A 6,953-nucleotide genomic window follows, 5' to 3' on the forward strand; every position below is an offset into this window, starting at 1 on the left:
GTCACCGTATTTGAACCTCCGTGGCCAAGGGGATTTTTATTCTTCATTGAATTTGAACCTGGGACCTCCTTGTACTTTTGACCTTTGAAACCAAGCTTAAACCAATCAAACATCATCCTTGTGGTTAAAACAATTTACATTCAACTCCAAGAGTTGTCTTATTTTAATAATTACAAGAAGTTTTTCGTATAAAACAACAAGATATTCAATTTTAATGTTTTGTTTTATTTTGTCTACTGTCAATATTATAATACGGTTTTATGTGATTTTAAGAAAAACGATAATTTTTTTTATTTTCAAATAAAATATAAATTTGAAAATATTATAAAACTTTGAAAAAAGTATTCTGTATGAACACAATAATTATCCTAATTATATTTTAAATTTTTTATATTTAGAATAAAACGTTTATCTTGTATTTGATTATGTTTATCTGTAGTTAGTTTCACGAATTCAAACATGAAGCTTTAATAAGTTATTTATATGCATTATTTTCTTGTAATCTTGAATTTTAAGTAATATGCATCAATAAACTGTACTTCATGCATAAAAAATGGTTTTTAAGAGTTTTGTCAAATGTTTTATAATATAGAATAAATAACATCATTTATATCATTAAAATATTTAATATATTTAATAAAATCGTATTTTTCTATCCTAAACATTTAAAATAAATTGATGGTAAGCGTATATAATCCAATAAGAGTTTACCGGGTAAAAGTTACCACTCTCACTTGTCGGGTAAGACTCTCAATCCTTGTCTTCCTTCTTATCAGTAAGATTGTCAGTCTTTGTTATATTCATCGGGTAGGTAATTAAACTGGTAAGCGCTTACCAAAGTAAGTGTTTAGTAAACAACTTGCATTTCTTCACATTGACATGTCCTTACTCATGTATTGCTTTTTTTTTTCTTTTTTGAAGTATATAATATTTATATATAGCAAAGATAACAAATAAAGACACATACCTTTCTCACCTTTGGTGAGGTTTGAACCATTGACCTCCTAAGAAAGTAAGAGGTCAATGATTCACATACCGCTAGGTCAAATACCTTTTTAGTCATTTATTGTTTGCACACTATAAAATGACATTTTTCTTTTAAAATTTTATATTTTCACAAAATTGATATGGAAACATTGTGTAGGTCTCCTGGAAGCAAAATGGTATGGAGTAAGAATAGAGTTTTGTTATTATTTGTGTATATTTCAATTGTTATGTGCAGATGTTTACTATTGGCAAATCTTATTGTGACGAACCTTATGTGAACACAATATACACACTATGATGCCTAAAAACATCGTTAAAAATATATATATAAACAATATTCACTGTGATACTTACATATACATACATACAAGATGCACACTGTGATACTTTTGCAAAACAATTAAAATAACAAAAATACATATTGTGATACCCTTTCTAAAGCAATGAAAATAACGAAAATGCATATTGTGCTACACCTTATAAAACAACAAAATACCTTGTGATACACTATAAACATTATCATTATGATACACTTTGATCCACAAAACATATTTAAAAGACAATATATATTAGGTAATTAAAATTAATCATATTCATTAGAAAAAATTATTTAAATCTTTTGATGAGTTGTTATAAATATAATTACTAAATTACTTTTAAACTTATGTAGAAAATATTCTTAAATATTTTAAACGAGTGGTTGACATTAGATCTCACGATTATCACAAAACTATATAGTTCTAATTTGATTAGGCGCGCATGCACACACACACATAGGGAACGATTCAAACGAAAACACCTTCATTTTACAAGAATGGGAGAACATCCTTTTACTATAGACAATCACATGTGATACTATTATTCTATCACATATGATACGCATGTGATACTAAATCAAAGACACGAACGATTTTTGGCGTGATCTTGGTTGCGGGCCAAGTAGCCCTTACACCATTAAGCCCCCTCACATGTAGTATCACATGTGATGAGGGTGTTGTTGATATGGTACTATAATCCATCAATACCATCACATGTGATGCAAAATCATAGACGTAACCTTTGGTGCGGCCTAAGTCGTAGAACACGTTTTCCACATACCACCAGGTCCCCTTACGTGTATTATCACATGTGATAAATGGTGTTATCACGTTCTCCTAAAATCAAATCCAACCCGAACCCAAATGTCCACCAAAAAGTCGGATTTTAGAGCATTCAAGTTTTACATAGATATCTTATTTTTTTTATTCGGGATTTCAAAACATTCGAGTTATATACACCTGTATATTAATTGGTAAACCATTATATCTCTTCTCTTTACTTTCCATTTTCTATCTCCAAAATGATTTGAATGCAAAGGGAAGTGCAAGTTCCATTAAAGACGAACAAACGTGAGTGGTAAACTTGGAATAAAAACAATTACAAACATAAATTTGGGATAATAAAAACATATTCATTCATTTAAGTTGCTACATTAACCATATAAAGTGACATTTCACTTTATATTTGACCCTACTAAATTGCCTTTCTTTTACTTCTTTTTAACCAGCCAATCGATTATATATATATATATATATATATATATATATATATATTGTTTCAAATGCAATCCATCACATTTGTACAACTAATGCAATCCAATAAATTGAAATATTTATGAAAATGATGAGAGTTCATTTATTATGATTTAATTATTTCTGGAAGATGAATAAAGTTCATTAATTATGATCAATACTTTATATTAGGAAACAATCAAAACTTCTATGAAATTACATATTCATCAAATTAAATGGACGGTTGAGATTGATGTTGTATTGGTTGTACAAATGTAAAGAGTTGTATAATAACCCATCTCTATATATGACTTGGGATCATGTAAGACCAAGGGTTTTTCGTGAGATCCGTAAGACCAATTTTCAACCCTTGGATTAGATCTATAATCTGAACATTCATAATCACAAAATTGCCACGACAGTTCTCAATAATCACAAAATTGTCACCGTACAACTTTAGACCATTAAATCATTAGCTTATAAAGTTGATCAATGAACATAAATTGGTCTTACGGGTCTCACGAAAAACCTTGGTCTGTGAACCCAACCCATATATATAGTCCTCTTAATTACTAAAATTATCATTAAGTAACTTTAGATTATTAGTAGATTTTATATTATTATCTTCCAAAATTTATCTAATTCTGTTTAAAGTATATAATATTTATACACGGTAAATAAAACAAATAAACTCACACACCCTCTTCACATTTGGTGAGGTTTGAACTTTTGACTTCCTAGAAGAACAAGTACTCACGTACAGCATGCCAAAGACCCTTTGATAAGGATAAGTTGTTTACCAACTAAAACAACTAAATCCAATAGTTCCAAAAAGTGATTCACTTCTGATTTGTATCGGTAGAGAGATCCAAGAGGTTATACGTTGTCGGCAAGTGAAGTTCAACTTATTATTGTCTATATGAAATGCATGTCAACAATGTCCTAAGTAAGTTTTTTTTTAAATATATAATATTTTTATACGATAAGTAAAACAAATAAACTTACATACCCTCTTCACTTACGGTGAGGTTTGAACCTTTAACCTCATAGGAATCCAAAAATTCACATACTGTTAGACCAAATGCCCTTTGATTTAAAGAAAATACTATTGAAAGCAGAGAACAAAATGGAGATGCGGGGTTCTAAGCAAGTTTACATAGTGATCAAAAATAGGTTTATGAATTTATGGTCGTTCCAATCTTTTTTGATGCCTTGTTATGTATGTTACAACCATACTAAAACTATAGACCATTTGAAACGAGTAATAAACAAAACAAAATATAAAAGTTCATGTCATATTGTAAATCTTACAAAATAACAAAAAAATAAAATTATAAAATGACAAAATGAGAAAAATATCATATAGTTGCTTTTGTTTTTTATCGACAAATTCTGAAAAATAAACTTTGATTTTGAAATAAATTAGACAAGTCTTAATTGAGGTGGGTTCATAGTAGAGCTGATCATTTGCGGGCTCGGGCCGGGCCTAACTTGTTTATTTTGTCCAACGGGTCTAATATTGTAAACTCAAGCCTTTTTTTTTGGGCTTGACAACTTGCCATTGTTCGCCCTATAAATAGGCCGGGTTTGTCCACGGGTTAATGGGCCTAAAAAGTGTAACTTTATTTAACAAATGTGGAAACAAAAAGTAAAGGAAAAACACTGTTGCAATTAAAACTTTAAGAAACTACAGACTTTATTGCTGACCGATTAAGACTTTTGACATACGGATGTTAATAAAAATAATGTACAGCCTTTTGGATTCTCAAGCAAAAACCAAAGAGTCTAAACTCTCATCCTATAACTTTAATAATTTAATTTTTTAGAATATACTAGTATAATTTTAATTGGTGATAAAAAAAATATTAATTATAAAACATAAACGGGTAAGATGGGTCTGCCCATATTTAATTTTACATTGCTTGTGTCCGCCTGTTAATTTTAACGATCAAACCCGCATCCGTCCATTTTCTCGATAATGGTTGTCCAAACCCTTATTTTTAGCGGGCCGGATTTAACAGGTCGTCCCGCCCATGAACAACTCTAGTTCATAGATATATATAAATCACGCTCCAAACACAAGTAAAAGTTGGGCCCCGAATTTTTGGCCATATTTAACATGTTGATAGACGACTCTGTATGGACTGATAGATCTCATTCAAGACAAGTCAACCTAATACTCAAGGATAAGCTGACAAATCTCGTTCAATGAAAACACTATCCCAAAAGACAACCAAATGGATGTTTTTTTTGAAGTATATAATAGTTATATATGACGAATAGAACAAATAAATTCACACATCTTCTTCACATTTGGTGAGGTTTGAACCCCTAAGCTTCTAGGAGTAGGAGACCAAAGATTCACATACCGCTAGGCCAAAGGCCATTTGACAAATGGATGTTTTATGAGATGTAAAAAACTAAAGACTAATGACAACTGATAAATATCATTAGACCATACACTTTTGATCGTAGTTACCACCATGACCCTTTTAAGAGCTCTATCTACTAGTACTTCATTTGTTTTTCGTCACCGTTTACTAAAAAAGTTCGATTTTTTTTTGTGTATGGTCAAAATTAGGCTCACAAATAACTTCCAATAATTAATTAAATGCGTAACCAAAATGCATCAAAAGATATTTTCATCGAAAAAAATATTTTCTAAGAGTCGTAAACATTCCGTCACATGGTTGCCAACAATGTGTACCATTTGTTTACGTCATTTTGTTTTCAAGACACAACATTATATGTGTCGATGAATTGATAAATCAGTTAACAAAACCTCCTTCATTTCTATAATTAATGAATTTATATTGAAAGTTAAATTAAAGAAGTATCATTTTTTATAAAAACCAACAATTAAATTAAATTGTAAATTTCAACCCTTTCGCATGATATCTATACTATATTATAAAACATTTTAAAAACTATTTTTATGCATGAAATACTGTATATTACTTAAAATTCAAGATTACAAGTAAATTATGCATAAATACAACTTATTAAAGCTTCATGTTTGAATTTGTTTAACTAAATGCGGATAAACATCTTATTTAAAATATAAAAATCTAAAATATAATTAGAATAATTATTGAGTTCTAACAAAATAATTAATTATTGTTCTTTATAAGAAAATTATATTATTAAACCATATATAAATTACGTCGTTATTGAACCTAAATTAAATTATAAAAAATTGACTTGAAAAATTACACAAAAAATATGAATTTTAAATAGTTAATTTGATACTAATATCGATATATTTTTATCAAATTTTTATGATATCTTCAAATTTATATTTTATTCAAAAATAAAAACATCATCGTTTTTTCAAAATCACATAAGACCATACTGTAACATCGACTGAGATAAAAATAAAATGAAATATTAAAATCAAGATGTATCTCGCTGCATTGCGCAAGTACCCTTCTATGCATCCAAAACAAGATACCCCCTGGGGATCCTCCGCGATGTACATTTTCAGGATTGTTAGACCATAACTTCTAATTACATATCGACTATTTATTACAGACGATTTAAAAAAATATATTATAATTTGTAAAATGAAAAAAAAATTCATAATCTTTCGGGGAGTTTGTAAGCAAGATCAACGCTAAGGGGTTGTTGACCAAACGCTTACTCAGATAAGTGAACATCAAATCACATTACCTTATGGAAAGAATAGAGTAAGGACCAAGAATTTTACCCCGTTAAGAACGAGACAAGGACCAAAAGTCTTACCCGGTGAGTGAGTGCGACGACTCTTACCATGGTAAGCACTTACCGGATAAGACTATTGGTCATTGTGCTCTTACCAGATAAGATTCTTGGATACGAATATCCGGAGGGCGGCGTACGACTTCCTTGAGGGTAAGGTGGAGCCGGTGGGCTCTTTGCAGCATTCCTTTCAGCAAAATATCATGGAGGGGACCCTCAATTACTTTATTCAGGATTTAAACCTGAACAGTAGAAAACTAGAAATTCACAAATCTACCGTGAATTTTACTCTCATCCTACTAATGAGGTATTCCACCTTAAGTTGGGATTACCCCTACCTTAAGGGTCTTTTTGGATCAGACCGCTCTTGGTCTTCGAACTAGTCATTAATGGTCKGCTTCATTGGTACCCTTTCGGTGTGCGTTGTGAACACTTTCATTTTGAGCGTCTCATCTTCTCTATAGAAGCAAAACTCGAAAGGATGGTCCAACTACATAACTTTTTCTTTTTATGGTAAGCGCTTATCAGATAAATTGTTGCATACGATACCATTTTGATGAATTAAAATCTTACCCGGTAAATAAATAATAGTGTTAAATTTTACCGATAAGCGCTTACCAGGTAAGTGTTTGGTAAACGATCTTTAACTATGATGGTGTGGCAATAGATCACCAAAAAAAACATGTTGTCATCCCATAT

This window comes from Cynara cardunculus, assembly GCF_001531365.2.
Source record: "Cynara cardunculus var. scolymus isolate 2C chromosome LG 12, CcrdV1, whole genome shotgun sequence".
NCBI classification, from domain to species: Eukaryota; Viridiplantae; Streptophyta; class Magnoliopsida; order Asterales; family Asteraceae; genus Cynara; species Cynara cardunculus.